The 17,753-nt window shown below is 34.9% G+C and overlaps 1 pseudogene; it reads right to left on the reverse strand.

The window, feature by feature from the left end:
• Positions 1–12,189: 12,189 nt before the first annotated feature.
• On the reverse strand, positions 12,190–16,928 carry LOC133198283 (uncharacterized; annotated as a pseudogene).
• Between the last annotated feature and the right edge of the window lie 825 nt (positions 16,929–17,753).

Raw genomic sequence — 17,753 nt, forward strand, 5'->3', positions numbered from 1 at the left:
TACATAGAAATATATAGGAAAATATCTCTAAAAATCTTCTTCTTAAAAACAATAAAGCCATGATTGGCCATATTTATATGGAAGCATCCTCAGGTAGTGAAGATTCAAATTTGTTCAAATAATAACCCCCGGGGGTAGGGTGGGGCCACAATGGGTGATCAAAGTTTACAGAGGAATATATAGGAAAAAGTCTTTTTCTCAAGAACAGAAAAGCCATGATTAGTCAAATTGATATGGAGGCATCTTTGGGTAGTGTAGAATGAAATTTGTTCAAATGAGGGCCCCCGGGGGTAGGGTGGGGCCACAATGGGGGATCAAATTTTTACAAATGAATATATGGGAAAAAAATCTGCTGCTCAAGAACAACAAAGCCATTTGTTATATTGATATGAAAGCATCATCAGGTAGTTTAAAATTCAACACCCCCCTCCCTGTAAACTTTTCAATACTGTACTGATTTTTGCTTTTTTTCCTAGCCAATGTGCTCAGGTGAGCGATGTGGCCCATGGGCCTCTTGTATTTCTTTTATCATGAAATATAAATATGGATCTATTATAACCTTGTATTCACGATAAAAAAATTTAAAAACCTGTTTATCAAACAACATCTAGATATTTTCTGATCATGCTGTGAATATTTTATCATTCATGATGAGTATCGAATCAATCCTTTTTCGACCACAAATCGATTTTTAAGCAATTGTGAAATACAGAAAACGGACCAATCACCTTTCTGAAGTAGGTTACGGTTAAGTCTCAGATAATTATAAGGGCAGATGAAAGGCCAATATAACAATACTTGTCGGAACACTTTACTTTATGTTACCTCCATAGTACAATATGGGTTGTCTTTGTATTGTCTGTTTAATAGTTACCTTAAATGTGTCTCAAGCTACAATTACTTCGAGAAAATATTCAGCAAAATTGGAGTTTGATAATAAAAAGTCAAATAACGAACTTTTAGGAGAATACAAAGTTCGATCGTTATGTGAATGTTCTGCAATGTGCCATAAGAACTGTACCTTCTTTGGATACACTCCTAACGTAAAGAGATGCCGTACCCACAAGAAGACCTTCACTTTTGACAAGTCCGAGGAGGCCGGTTGGAGATACTACTCATATTCTCAGTATTGTATGTATTACTGTCACTTATTTTCGCTGTCAAACAGATAATATATCTTTTTTTTCTTGGAAGGTTTTAATTTTAGTTTGGTTGCTTGTTTGATTGCTTTACATTCTTTTAAATTTTCCCTCATGTTTGGACACCATTAATTATTCAAAACATCATTTTAGCATTGAAATACAATTTTAAATCTTAATTCTAAAATGCCTTTTTTCCCAATAATAAGTGAAAAAATTTGCATATTTTTAAAACTCCGAAGTTCAAATATTAAAACAAAGCTTGAAGAAAGTGTTTTATTCAATATTTACAATCCAACTTGAGCTGTTAATCCCAATTGTCTTTGAAATACAGTTTATCATTTTGTAAATACCGGCATTTGCTTGAGGCTTTATCTTTTAAATAAAATCTTCGATATTTTTGAAGTTGCAATTTTTTTTCATTATTGTTTTTTTCTACTTTAGTTCTTCCTATTGATTGTAAGGACCTCCGTGATGATGGCCACACTGATACAGGGGTGTACGAAATTTATCCTTATGGGACCAGCTCCAGACCTGTTAGAGTTTACTGTGATATGGACACAATGGACGGAGGATGGACGGTATAGAGTTCATTTATTTTGATTAATTGTTTGTTGTTTTACGTCTCTGTGGGATTTTTTTTTACTCATATGAGATGTCATCAATTTCCAGAGAGGGTCTTAAAATTTAGACCTCTTCAGCAATCAGGGCCATTGAACAGTGAGAGTTCTTTGATAAGCATGCCATCGGCCGCCGTGATACCGGGCCTCGGTTTTTAAGGTCTCATCCGAAAGATCTGCAACTTTCACTTCAGTAGTGCTGAGTGCTTGGCAAAACAGTTCATGCATTTTTTGTCAACTTACATTTGTCTGGGCCGGGGATAGATCCCACGACTTTTCGACTACGTAGTGAGCGCTCTACCAATTGAGCCGCCGTGCCCTTCTAATCTATCTTAAAGACTGGCATATGACATGGATATAAAGTCACTGTACGTTTATATAAATATATATATATATATATATATATATATATATATATATATATATATATATATATATATATAAAGTGGAAATGGTATATATATATATATATATATATATATATATATATATATATATATATATATATATATATATATATATATATATATATAAAGAGGAAATTGTGTACATATTCACAAGGCCCAAAGCGAAGCGAATATACTACGTCAACAAGTTGAAAATACTTATAAAATTTCATACTATCAGACATGTAGTTGTTGTATTTATCTCACCCAATATTATCTTATTTAAATTTTTGTAACATACCTTTTAAAACAATCTAAGGTAATAGATTTTTTTTGAAACGATGACACATAGTCTCTGGTACGCTTTTCCTTTATGTTCGGATGACAGATTATTAACTACTGTCATTTCTAATAGATGACCATAATTTCTTTAGAAATATTTTTTTTCTTTCTTTTCTTTTATTGAGCATCGCTTCTTGTCGGTAGACTCGGTCCGTATAATGGATGACTTAGCCTTTTTACCATGCTGAAGGTAACGTCTGATACAAATACGATTGTGAGAAACAGAACTATATAACTTTAAAAATACGAGTAACAAATCTGTTGAAGATCTTTTATAAATATTTACATTTACAAATAGCCCCCCCCCCCTTCCCCCCAAAAAAAACTCGGTAGAGCGCTCGCTCCGTGATCGGAAATATGTGTGTTCGAATCACGATAAAAATAGTTGACAGCCCTATATGAGTGAAAAAATCTCGAACAAGACGTTTAACAATCAATCAGTCAATCTGTCTTTATAAACAGAGATTTCCTGAACTTGATTGTCAAACATCAATGTAAAAATTGGAAGTAGTAAGTTGTAAGAACTTGTTTCCAATCCTTTTGATTTATTCAATAAAATATGTTCAAAACAATGTAAAAATTCAAATGTTGGAGCTACTGCTAGGCGAACTTTCATGACCAAATACTTCTAGGTCACTGACTGAAACAACTCAATGGCCCTGAGTGCCGAGTAAAGGTCTAAATTTGAAGCCTTTTAACGGTTTATGGTGACGTCTCTATATAAGATAAAAAATTCTCGAATGGACGTAAAACTACATAAAATCGATCATGTTTGGTAGATAGTTTCAGTAGCTGTTCAGATACCACTGGAATAAAGACTGCTTCTTATAATGCCAATGGGGTCTTGATCACCAGACTTAAGAGTTATCTATGCAATAGTAGTTTTTAAGATACCACTAGAAAAAAAGAATACTTTTTATCATGCCATAGGGGTCTTGATCACCAGACGTAATAGTATATATGCACACAGCGAAGGAGGGAGGTTAACATACCGGTAATGTGTGATATCTCACTAAAGCCGTCCTTACATTTTATAAATCAATTTAGACTTGATGTTATCATTTATTGAAATACATTGAACATAGAAACTACCACAATGAGATGTTTTCAAACGTATTGAAGAAATTTACATATGAACTTTATCAAAGGAAGTTCGAACAGAAGTGTTGAATGAAGCATTAATCTTTGAATAAAACTTAGGAGGCATCATTACAAATTTATCCTACAATTGTTCAGTAATTATTAGATAATTATATTTCTTTTGAAGGCAATCCATAAACGAGTAGATGGATCCTTGAGTTTTGAACAGACGTGGAAAGAATACAAGAATGGATTTGGTGCACCAGAACATAATTTGTGGATCGGTAAAAATAATTTTGATTAAATTCAGAAAGTTGATTCAGAGCTTTGATCCGCTCCCAAAATCAAATGATCTTTTTAAGCGACTTGTCAATTTCAAGCGAATCTAATATTTTACTCAAAGTATATGTTCGGCGATATTTTATCGCTTACTGAAATTTATTGTATTCTTCTATAAATTTAAAGAAGAAGAAAATAAAAGAAAGTAAAAGATATAGAGAGACACAAAAAAAGGAATTTCATACTTTATCTACATGAATATGCTGGATTAGTCTTTAAAATCGACAAAAATAAACTGAAATACCAACACATGAAATGTTTTGAAGTATGAGTTATATATATAAAGCTTTAGACATGCGCGGATCTACAGGGGGCTTGTGGGGTGCGCCTTCCTCCCCTCCCGGAATTTGCAGTCATTAAATGTATATTCTAAAACCAAATAAAAGTGACTTTGGACCCCCCTAGAAAACGCGGACCCCTGTTGAGTTAGTAGGAAAAGTCATACATGTGAAGCTTAAGAAGTGAAGTGGGGCGGCTACCCCCCCCCCCCCCGGAAATATTTTTTTTTTTTACATTAGGGAAAGTTGTTTAGGTTTTTTGTTTGGCTTGTCAAGAAATTTCTGGGTTTGATTTTTTTTTTACTGGGGTGGACCCCCCCCCCCCTTTGGAATAAAAATTATTAGATCCGCGACTGCTTTAGATTATAACTTGATTGTTCCTTAGAATTTCTAAATTACAACAACAATAGTATTGCAGTAAGTGATTAATTATTTTCACATAGACATTAATCTTCATACAGGAAATGACGTAATCCATCTGCTAACAAAGGGAAAGGACTGCTCCCTGTATGTTTCCATCACACTATTGAATGGTAGCAGGCTGTATCAGTTGTACGATCGATTCTCGGTTTCCGATGAAGCAGGGAAGTATCAACTTTTTCTGAAGGGAAAGACTACAGGAACTTTAGGTAAATGACTGTGTCTTGATGAGAGAGAGAGAGAGAGGGGATATAAAGAAAACAGTTCCTTTATCGACCCCAAGTTCGAGATAACGAGATTGACTGTACTATTGCAAAGATACGCTCCGTGATCGGAAGGCAGTGGGTTCGTATCTCGGCCGCGACTGACCTAAGTCGATAAAAAAGTAGCAACTGTTCCTACGCCAGGCGCTCGGCACTTTGAAGTGAAAGTTGCGGGTCCTTCAGATGAGACCTTGAAAACCGAGGCCCCGTGTCACGACAGGCGTTGGCACGATAAAGATCCCTCACTACTCAATGGCCATGAGTGCAGAGTAAAGGTCTAAATTTGAAGCCCTTCACCAGTAAATGGTGAAAAATTCTCGAATGGGACGTAAAACAACATACAATCAATCAATTGCAGAGATAAGAGTATGTTACGTACGGTCTCTGTTAGTGATGGGCCGATTGTCGCCGACGATCGATTGTCGGTCGTTGGGAGCTCTCCGATGCTACTAATCGATTACAAAATAAATGTCGCCGATATCGCTGACAAAAAAATAATTTTGTAATACTTTAATTTTATTACCAAATCTATATGCAAAGAGTTTTAAAGTAGTGCTGAATGTTTAAGATATCGAAAGTATCCATGCCATGTTGATATTTACCGCCATGATTGAATATAGGGTCAGACTAATAACAGAAAAACGGACAATATTAAGAGATTTTACTATACACAGGAAAATATAATAGTACAGACGATCTGTAAACATTATTATAATATGGAATACAAGTCCACATTCTGGACAACTACTTTTTAAACTTGTAATTCCAAGAAATGAATACATGTAATGCAAGGTGGGACTAATATCAGTAATATTTCCATTCAATATTTTTAATGAGATTTTTTTTAAAGCAAATTCACATTCAATATATATATTTATATATTTTAGGTAAATAAATCCTATTTTTCACTTTATTAAATGAAAAATTAATAAACATTTATGAATATAATTAATTAAATGAATTTTTTCGGTGAAAATTTGAACTAAAATCTGAGTAAGTTTTAATTTTTTATATCTATTTCATTTAACTTAAAAATTCGATTATAATCGATTATTAATCGATTATGTACAGCCGATTATTACCGATAATCGATTATGATTTTTTTCCGATTTCCCATCACTAGTCTCTGTCATATCTTGTCTACTGAATAGTCAAAATTAGTCGAAATGCGCATCTGTTGCATCAAAACTGGTACAATATAAGATTTACACCAAAGACGAAAAAACTCTTGGCAACCAACAAAGTAAGTTCTAGGAAATGAAGACAAAGAGTTACAATGAAGCATTTCAAACTTGTTTGACCTACAGATGGAAACTGGAGACTTATTTCTGCTGATTATCAGTGAAAGAAAACAAAATGATTTAAGGACAGACGATACGTTCCTCAATAATTTATAATTTTTTCCAAGATTTTGTCGTTGTAGTATTGCTACTTTAACATGTTTACTCACAAAAAATTGAGGTACCTTACCAGGCATTTGTGCAAGATACCAGAGGGTAGTTTTTCTTATATAATCCTTTTGCAAAAAAAAATTTAATTTACCAATATCAAAATTTTTAGTGTTTGGACTTTTTAAAGACATTTAGAAACTGGTTTCGAATTCAGGAGGTGATTAAAATTTTGAATTTTTTCATACGAAGATACACAAAAGAGATATTTGAGGAACGTATCATCTGACCTTAAAAGAAATATAGAGTAAACCCTTAATAGGCGATGGAGCCTAAAAATAATGGTATATGTTTATAAAGTTTGGTAATACTGAAGTGAATAAAGGATATGTCTTGTAACTTGTAATGCTACATTCTGGGATCTGAAGTCATAAATGCGGAAATCCAATGCATTATTTTAAATCAATCTTGAGACTCAATTTTTTTTTTTAATTCTATGAAAATAAACCGAGTTCTTTGGTCAGGGGCTCGTAACATAATACGTGTATGTAAAAGACACTGATAAAATTTAAACTATAATCATCCATTGCATTGACGTCAGAGCGTCTAAGGTTAAGAACCGCTATGCCAACGACGGCATGATTTGACCTCAACACATGCTCTTTAAACAGCTTTTTAAAAAATGAAAGGCCAATGCTACCCAGAGACTTAACCATTTGAATAAGTACAATAATTATGTGAAACATCTCTTAGTCTTTTCAAAGTGCTACTTGAATCCTGCTGTCCTGAAATGGAAATATTTATTCCACACCTTCCCATGAAACGTTACTTAGACTTTCGCAGTTTATATGTAAAATCCGAGAATTTTTATCGAAAATGTTAATAATACGATCCTAGCATCATTTTCCAAGTATTATAGAACACAAGCTTTCGATGGGTACAAATATTATGTTCTAAAGTATCTATCCGATGTAAGGTTGAACTTTTACATTTTGTCGTATTGATTGTTTGATAGATTGTACGTTGTTTAACGTCCCGTTCGAGAATTTTTCACTCATACAGAGACGTCACCATATACCGGTGAAGGGCTTCAAATTGAGACCTTTACTCGGCAGTGAGGGTTCTTTATCGTGCGAACGCCTACCGTGACACGGGGATTCGGGTTTTTAGGTCTCATCTGAAGGACCTGCAACTTTCACTTCAAAGTGCCGAGCGCTTGGCAAAGGAACAACTGCTACCTATTTCTTATCGACCTAGGTAAGTCGCGGCCGTGATTCGAACACACGGCCTTCCGATCACGAAGCGAGCGCCCTACCGACTGAGCTACCGTGACGGCCGTAAGAAGAAAGACAGATTCGGATTTGAGAACGGCATACTTATTTCAATAAACGAAAAAAAAAAAAGAAAATAAATCAGCGTACTTTAAATAACTCTTTATCCCTTGCGCTGTCTATGACGTAATAGTGGCATAACGTTTATCAGTGTTTGATGACGTTATTTTAGCTTTTCCCCTTGCGATGCTCTGATTTAGAATGGGTTACGTTGTGTATGTAGCGTATTTTATCATCGAAAAGGTTATGTTAACGAATCTAATTTGTGCAACCAACCGTAGGCTAAATTAAAGTATTTTAAATGTTTCTTGTTTTTTGTTTAACGTCCCTTTCGAGAATATTTCACTCATATTGAGACGCCACCACTTGCATGTGGAGGGCAGCAAAGTTAGACCTATACTCGGCACTTAGGGCCATTGAGCGGTGAGGGATCTTTTTCTTGCCAGCACCTATTGCGGCATCGGGACCTCGGTTTGTATAATCTCATCCAAAGGACCGGTTTCCATGTCCCGCAGTGGAATTTGAAACCGCGTCGTAAGGGTCAACTCCTTACTTCGTGACTCTTAGAGCAAACGCTCTAACCACTGCGCCAAGCGGGCGACTTTTCAAATGTTGATTTTATCTTGTTTATTTTGCTTAAATTTTTTTTCTGTAGATGGTGTTACAGAAGTTAAAGCTCAATATTTTCTGATTTCGATTTCAGTTAATCAGAGATATTTAACCCCGTCAGGGTACGTCAGTCGGTAGAGCACTCGCTCCGTTATCGGAAGGTCGTGTTCTCGAATCATGGCTGCAACTGACCTAAGTCGATTAAAAATAGGTAGCAACAGTTCCTTTGCCAAGCGCTCGACACTTTGAAATGAACGTTGCAGGTCATTCAGATGTGACGTTAAAAGCCGAAGCCCCGTGTCACTATAAAGAACCCTCACTGCTCAATGCCCCTGATGCCGAGTAAAGGTCTAAATTTGAAGCCCTTCACCGGTATTTGGTGACGTTTCTATATGAATGAAAAATTCTCGAACGGGACGTAAACAACATAATCAATCATTCATGTTTAACCCCTGAACCCCCCTCCCTTTCCGGAAGTCAGGATCGTTCCATCTTTCTATCACTTAGATGCAGTAGTCTTCATATCTAGAGGTGACGCAGAGGTTGAAAACACAGTTAAGTGTTCATCTTGCCTGTGCATAACATATAACTGCACATAAGACTATTGCATTGCAACTACATGTTCATAATGTTATCATATTTCTAGTGTATGCAATGTATAAATACATATACATGAACCTATGTATATTTTAAAACATGCGTAAACCATTGATATGATATATAACCATTAAAATATACTCAAGGGCACATCAATAAGAGTCTTTACCCACTCAGAAAACAGATAACCACGTAAGAAATTTGTTGAAACAAATTTCTCAATGATCAAGAAACCGCTAAATGACAATGCATAAATTGACCCCCTCCTCCCAAAGAAACTCTACATTGTGTAGCACCTTGAATAGGCAATCATTCGTTTTGTAGACTATGCCTATGTTATCTTTTATGTTGCTCATGAGGCCAAAGTTATTTTATTTTTAGGTTTTTATCATACTGCATTGTAGACAGTTTAAATACCAAGGCTGTTGGTGGATTTGGTTTTACATTGATGCATACAAAGTTTATAAACATTTAAGTGATTATATTCCTATTTTTACGGTTTTTTAATCTGTTTTTTTTTTATCACGAATAAGGACATCAAATAAGTATGTATATTGTAATGTTATTGACAAGTAGCACATGGCGGGTGTGACCGGTCGGCAAGGGATGCTCACTCCTCAATGGCACCTTATCCCACCTCCGATGTTTTTGGAGGTCCGTGTTTGCCCTGCTCCCTAATTTATAAACTTGAATACTGTTTGTTATCTCCATATTTCAATGTACAATTCTAATTTTCTCTTAACAGGTGACAGTCTGGTTAACACTGTCGTTCCTGGCTTTAGTCTATCGGACATGTACTTCAGTACCTGGGATAGAGACAACGACCTGTTTGGGATGGGAAACTATGCTGTCAGTTCCAGAGGAGGCTGGTGGTTTAACCATTGTCATCAAGCTTTCCTCAATGGTCCCTGGTCCCCGCAATACTGGGACCGACCTTGGGTTCCCACCATTAAGGATGGGACGTCAGTGAAGAGGACAATGATGCTGATTAAACGTCACTAATTTCATCATTGATTCTTAATCTGTATTATTTAATCTTGCTCTGATCACGATTCGTTTTGGTAGCTGGATTTAGGAGACTGATCATTCTTTGTTATCTTTACATTTTTGACAGTTTTAAGAAATATGATTTTCACAGGTTGGGGGTTATGATACACTTTCTGAAATATAGATGCTAATTTCATGTTTTTCTTAAAATAACATTATATTCAACAGATGAACATTAAAGATATAGAAGCAATGGGTTGAAAATTCCGTAGACGTTTTAAAGCGCATCTACCTGATGCAACAAGTCCGATAGCAGACAATTTTTTTTTTACCTGTAATAATCATTGCATTATATTTATTTTTATTTTGTAGTATGAAAACCATCTATCCTTCTGTATTCAATAATTCAGAAGTAAAAAAAGAATTAGATAGATTACACGATCAGTACGTACTGGTCCCTGCTGACAATGCAGGTAACAACATTGTCTTTGTAAGGCTCATTACTAGTATATAAATTGTATTTTAGAGGATCTGGGATTTAATTCTACAAGTGGTAATCCAACTTATACCCATAGCTCCCTTTCCAAGGAGGAAATTCTTCAAAATCATTTGTCAGTTTTGAATATTTTTAATATTCCAAACAACCAAAATGAATTTGAATTAACATATCTATATTGGCTTCCGAAACTTCATACAAATCCTTACAAAGGTTCCAGTAAATGTTCTACCAAGCCTCTTCCTTTACTCCTCACTAAGATATTAACAGTAGTGAAGGAGAAACTTAAAGAGTACTGTGCAACAATATATTCGAGAAGTGGTGTAAATCAGATGTGGATACTAAAAAATTCAAAGGAACTTTTGGAACATTTGAAATCACAAAATTTTACCAAAATTAACAACATGAAAACTTATGAATTTTAAACTTTATATAAAACTATTCCCCACATTAAATTAAAGTACAGACTTTCTGAAATCGTTGACTACTGCTTTTTACAATAAAAATGGAACTCGTAAGTTTACTTACCTTGTCGTTGGTCATTTGCAAAATTACTTTGTCAAAAACAATCTGATTGTACACACAAGTATTCTGAAGTTGACATTAAAAGATGCTCGAGTTTCTGATTGACAATATCTAGGATCTTTTTGGAGATCAGGTCTTCCAACAATCTATTGGAATTTCTATGGGTACCAATTGCGCCCCGTTATTAGCAGACCTATTTTTGTATTCATATGAAGCAGAATTTGTTCAAAATCTTTTACGAGAAAAGAAGAAAACACTTGCTGTGGCCTTCAACTCGAAATTTAGATATATCGACGACGGATTGTCAATTAACAATGGTTATTTCCATTCTTGTGTCGACACGATATATCGCGCTGAGCCTGAGATAAAAGATACCAGAGAGTCTGACACATCTGTTTCATGTTTGAATAATTTATTACAAAAAGACGTTACTGATAATCTAAACACATAGCTTAATGATAAACGTGATGACTTTAACTTTTAAATCGTCAACTTCCCTTACTTATGGAGCAATATACCTTCATCACCTACATACGGGGTTTGTATCTCTCAGAGCATGTTCTTCGTATGAACAGTTTCTTAAACGAGGTATTGACAAAGAAGTTGATGAAACAAGAATATCAGCAATCTCGTTAAAAGAAGTCATTTCGGAAGTTCTTTGGTCGATATAGTGACCAGGAAAAAAATATGAAGTTCGTTAAATTCACAAGTTACATTTATTGAATAAACATATCAAGCATATCATAATACTTACTGCATACTTTACAAGCATTTTACAGAACACTACACAAGGATTCTACTGCAAAACGAAACAAAATATTCGAAAAATATTTGTATACGATACACACGATCTTTACGCCATACACTGTAGCAACATACATTAATATATATATATATATATATATATATATATATATATATATATATATATATATATATATATATTTACTAATAGAATATTACTTGAGATGATAGCAGTGCACATAATACTCAATCACGTAATGGAACTAAAGTCCTTGGCCATTTCAAGAAACTGTATGAAATAAAACCATTAAATAAATTAAAACAAAAATACCTCAGAAGATATGAAAGTCTAGTTGTTCAATTACGAGGGTTGTCCCAGAATACGCGAACATTTTCAATATTTTTTGTTTCATCAATATTATAAAGTTAAAAATTGGCAGCATTAAAATCAACATTTTTTAAATAATTCACAGAAACTTCAGTAAAATATCTCTATATAAATAATTATCATTTTCTCTGGTAAATGAATCATGAAAAATAGCTACCGGCGCAACACCGACGACGGTCTTTAAAAATTCGTTTGAAGCAAAAATTCGATAGTGCATTATTATAGACAATGGAGGCAAATGTAAAGTTAAGTAAGATTTATTTTATGTTGTTGGCGAACGAGGCCACGGCCTTAGGGCTGCCGGATGATAAATTGGCTAGCCCTAAAATCAATTATGCATTACATTAAACATTACATTATACATTATGCCACATTATCATTTGAGGGCTACTAGTTTCAACCACTGTCCAATGTGGAGCCCTCAAAAATATCATTATACATTATTCAAACATTATGCAATCCATCATTATACATTATTCATAATGCATCATTATGTATTTCATCATTATACATTGTGGCAACCATCATTATACATTATCCATTATGCATACATTATGCATTTCATCATTATACATTATGACATTAAACATTATGACATTATCATTATTGGCTTCATGATTGAGAAAGATAGACAAAATTATACTGGTACTGGGAACAGATACTCAGTATAATAATGCAATCAAATCTATAAAAGCCAAAAACGTCGCGAAATATCGCCACATGGTTGTTCGAGCAATGGGAGAACAACCACCGTCAATAAAAATTGGAGGATAAGCGACGCTTACATTGGCCGGTCACCTACGTTCGCCACTTAGAGAGCAGACTTCTTGCAATTTACTTTGTAAGTTGTATAATAGTATGTCATTGCCGAGTTCAGAAAGATGAACTCCATCCTTAACAAATAACCCGCTAGAATCCCAAGATATCTCCGGATAATTGATATAAAAACCATTATTCTCAACAAACAATTTGCTCATAAAACTGTTAATTCTTTTGACTGCAAGGTTTTGAGATTTAACATTTTTACTGTAGCGCCATGAAGATCTAGGAAGAATATGAGACCACCCCAGGACAGGGTTTGGAAGTTTAGACCGAATCATTTGAGTTGTTTCTCTCATCTTTAAGCGTAACTCAAGTAAAGGCACATTACCAATATCATTACCCCCACAGTGAATTATTAAAATATCAGGAGATGGTTCATACCTCAACAGTAACTGAATGCAAGGAAACAATTTTTTCCATGTTAGACCACCCTTGCCCTGCCAAAGGATGTGATAATTTAGTCGTCTAAGTCCCAAGTGGGATTTCTCAGTTGACAGGCTTGCACGTTGGAAAGCCCACTTGATAATGGATGAGCAAACTATCCCTATACTTTTTTCTTGCCCTATGTGATAAAAAATATATTTCACTGATTTCTAATATAAGATTAATAAGCATGTGAAATCCATCTACCTTTTTTCATTATTTCGGATTCAGAATGTCCTTTAGAAAAACTGTCCGAGGCAGCCCCAATTCGGAACGAGTGGGAAGTGTAATGTGAATTTGAAAGACCTAAAAGATTTATTGCTTTATTAAGGACTGACGTAAATTGATAACGGGTAAGTGGGCTGCCGTCTATGTGAACAAAAAGCGGACCATTAATTTTTGGTCTGACAGACAAATATCTTTGCAAATGAAATAGGGGGCATAGGTGACTCGTTCAACTGAATTCTTGAACCATTTCTTGTTTGGTCAGTCTTGGAATATGGAACTGTTAACCTTAATATTTTCTTATTTAATGACTGATCGAATAAAATTTGTATATCATAGATGCCGATAACATGGTGAATGTCACCTGTTTTATTGCATGTAAATTCACCGACTCTCAAAAAGGCATGGTATGCTAATGAAAAGGCAGAGCAAAATAGGTATGTTTCAAAATTAGAGGAGCACACTAGACTTGAACTTGGTATGAGCTTTTTCAAAATGTTTTCGGTAATTGGTAAACGACGGTCAAATGATTTACGGGAACGTTTTATACCTTCTAATAATTTTCTAACCAGAAAACATTGTGTATAGTCAGTGGTACCTGTCAACTTGCATTTAAAACTTATGCCAGATAAATAAGATGATATTGTGCTGTACGCTAAATCACGAAGGGAAAGGTGAGCGATGAATATGCACAAGTGAGAGAGGGGAGGACCCCAAATATCATCTAAACCGTAGTCCTTCCTGAAAGTAGAAAATATCTTTAAAATATTTGAGTACTGTAGTTTCGTGTTAGGGGCAATAGACTTAAGCGTTAAATGCTCTATTTCAGCTCTAATATCATCTTTGTGAAATCTTCTGGGATGGGTATAGGATCTTTGTCCGCTTCTGGTGCGAGTTCCCGGAATCTTTTCCACTGTTTTCGGGAAATAGAATCAGCGATTGAATTATTGCAACCACAAATATGTTTTGCTTTAAAATACATGTTGTTAACCATTGAATGGAGCACTAGAGGACGCACTAATTCCATTACTCTTTTAGATTTAGATGTCTTCCTATTATGAATAGATACTAAAGCAATGTTGTCTGTATGAAACATTATTTTTTTTATTTTGGAAATGATTTTTGAATAACAGGACTGCCAGAACTATTGGAACTAATTCTAAAAAGGTTATATCAGATATTATGTCTGAATCCTGCCAGTGGGTGGGCCACGGAAAAAATGCCCAATGACCTTGTAAATAAACGCCGCAGCCAAGTTGTGCATTTCCTGCGCTGTCTGTGTATAAGTGAAGCTCAAAATTTGAAAGCCAATTAATTTCTAAAAAATTAAAGGTACCGTTGAGTTGTTCGAGGAAACTTAACCAAACCTGTAGGTCGCTCTTCGTACCAGCATTAACCCTTAAAAAATGAGACGAATGTTTAATACCACACATGGCATCACAAAAACGACGATTAAAGGCACGAGCTGCAGGAATGGCTTTAGCGCAGAAGTTCAGAGAACCTACTAAAGACTGTAGTTCTTTTAATCTTATTTTAGATTTTCCCAAAATTGTTTCAATAGTTTTCTTAAGTTCAATGGTTTTTTCCTCTGGTATACCTATAACCATTTTTTCTGTGTCAATTTCTATACCTAGAAAAACCAACAAATGTTTAGGACCGACAGTTTTTTTCCTCTGCTAGCGGAATCCCAAATTCATGACAAGTATTTTGAAAGTTAGTCATTAATAATTTACATGCTTTGAAATCTTTAGCAGCGAAAATAAAATCATCTAGATAATGGTTTATCGTTTCTATGCCTGTTTTTGTAATAGTTACCCACTGTAAAAAATGGGCAAATTTTTCCCAAAGGGCACAACTTGCAGAACAGCCCATAGGTAAACACATATCATAATAAAACTTGTTATTGAATTTAAAACCTAATACATGTAATTCATGATCAGAAGGATGTACTGGTAATAAACGAAATGCTGCCTTGACATCCATTTTTGCAAGAAAGGAGTTTTTTCCTAATGCTGCAATCATATCTAATACTTCATCGAAAGGTGTGTAATCGATGAACCGTACAATAATCAGGGTCAATAAAATCGTTTACACTATTTCCTTCTGGAAATGACAAATGATGTATTAAGCGCCAACCCCCGTCTTTTTTAGCAACGATACCTATAGGTGATATTCTAAAATTTTGCAGGGGTACTTGATCAAAAGGACCTGCGACTCGACCTAATTCAATTTCTTTGTCTATTTTTTGCTTAACTTCTTTTGGATGTTGCAGAGTTGATACTAAATTGGTACATGTTGATGAAAAACGATGTCCAGAATATTTAATTTTAAAGCCATAACTAAAGCCATCTCTTAATTCAATAGCATCTGAAGTTTTAGGATACATATCAAGGAACGAAACCATATTATTAACATTAATAGGAGTTGTTTCAGGTTTTTTGATAATTTGATGACTGCTTTTTTCCAAAAGGGACGAAAAAGACGAGGAGAGGTCTTGTCATTGTTAGACACAAGAGATTTATTTGAATTTTGGAATGTTTCCTGACACTTTGTTGGAGGGTGCTTACCAGAACACTTCAAACAACTGTGACTATATTGACAATAAGGACGAACACAAAAACCTTTGTTATTGAATTCGAAACAAGCTTTTTGATGGGGTGTAAATTGTCTAGGTGCACTTGAAGAATTTATATATAATAGCCACAATTCTTGGTCTATTTTGTTCCAGGGAATACAAGCATTTCTTGCTTTCTTAAGACGAAATTGCCTGTCATATTCCCTCCAACCAAAACATGTTGACCGACTGGCGGCGGCTTTTACATTGCTATATACTTAAGCAACTGCTGTGCTTGGTCTGGATAAGCACCTAAGTATATACTCATGAAAATAAAAAATGCATCTAACCATGTATGAATGTCGAGAATCTTGATTTGATTAGCTGGTTTGACAGACAACTGACCATTATTTAAGACTATTTTGTTCTCTTGATCGCTGACTGGATGTCTATCAAGTAAGCTGTGCAATTCAATAAATTCACCTTTAACAATTTTTTGTTTTGTAGATTGAGGTACATGCATACCTAATTCATCGTCAACGCTTGCTATTGCATTGTTTAATTCTAAGCAGGAAACTAAATTTCTTGATTCCAAACTTAATGGAACTAAATTGGTACCTTCTTTTGCCGCCGGCTGAGTAGGGTTGAATATGACATCAATCTGTTGTTCAGATTTATCACTTGCGGCCACTGCAATGCTTGAAGGTCCAGGGTGTTCTGGTGTTACTTGTTCATTACGTGAAGATGCCAGGCCCCTGTCTTGTCTCTCTGTTATGATCGACTGAATTGTCTGTTTTAATTCTGGCAAGATGAGCTCCGAAACTGATGAGGCCACTTCCTCGATGCTAATTTCTTGAGTCTGTACTGGGGAAACTTTTGGCTTTTTCCCTGGTAGTCTTGCTTTCCCCGAAAATTTTCTTTTTCTTTTGAGGACCGAAGTTCCGCCTTGTGGGAATTCTGACGAGGTTGCATTTTTTTCTTTTTTAAAACGATAAGTTGACTTTTCTAAGCGTATTTCAAAAGACAGTCCTTCTCGCATAAGCGTATTTCAAAAAACAGTCCTTCTCGCACAGCTGATTTGTGAAATGTTTACAACCGTTGTACTGTACCACGTGACGTAATGTAAGTCAAAAAATATGACGACACAATGCCTAGGTACAGGAAAAAATTTTCCCGCAGTTTTATTGAGTACAAGTGAACTAGAGTTATGTTTACATTGCTATAATAATTTGATTTATTTTGTAGTGAAAATAAATTGTATTACATTTTCTTTTAGTTACCGAGTTATCCATTTCACACGTACTACAGTTAAGAATAAATCAAGGAATAAATTCTTTTTCATAGACAATTTCTTAACCCCCGATCATAAACCTTAACAGTGGTCTCCACGTATGACGTCCAGCTCTACCTTTTCAGTTTGTTGTCATTTTTGTTGGTCTACCAAACGCTTCTTCCATCGGATAACCAGTCCATTCATCGTTGAATCTCTTTTACTGTGTATAAACCTGTGATCGATACATGTATTTGTGTCGTTCCATCGTTCCCAGCTCTTTTTCTGTATGAACAGGAGTCAAACCCGTTCCACCCTACACTGAGTGATAATTTAGTGAGCTGCATTATTGCTCGACGTCGCCGTTTTTGGCAATATCTAATTAATTGTGTTTGTGCATATAACGACATATTTTTGTTATTTATGATGTCAGAGTATTGATTTTTTACACACCAGTAATCTAGATCATAAAGGTTCTGAGCATATAGTTTTTGTCACATCATATTTCCGTATAACCTGGTTATAAC

The sequence above is a fragment of the Saccostrea echinata genome, unplaced genomic scaffold, assembly GCF_033153115.1.
Source record: "Saccostrea echinata isolate AGI-Se365-2 ecotype Australia unplaced genomic scaffold, CSIRO_AGI_Sech_v1 ptg000033l, whole genome shotgun sequence".
NCBI lineage: Eukaryota > Metazoa > Mollusca > Bivalvia > Ostreida > Ostreidae > Saccostrea > Saccostrea echinata.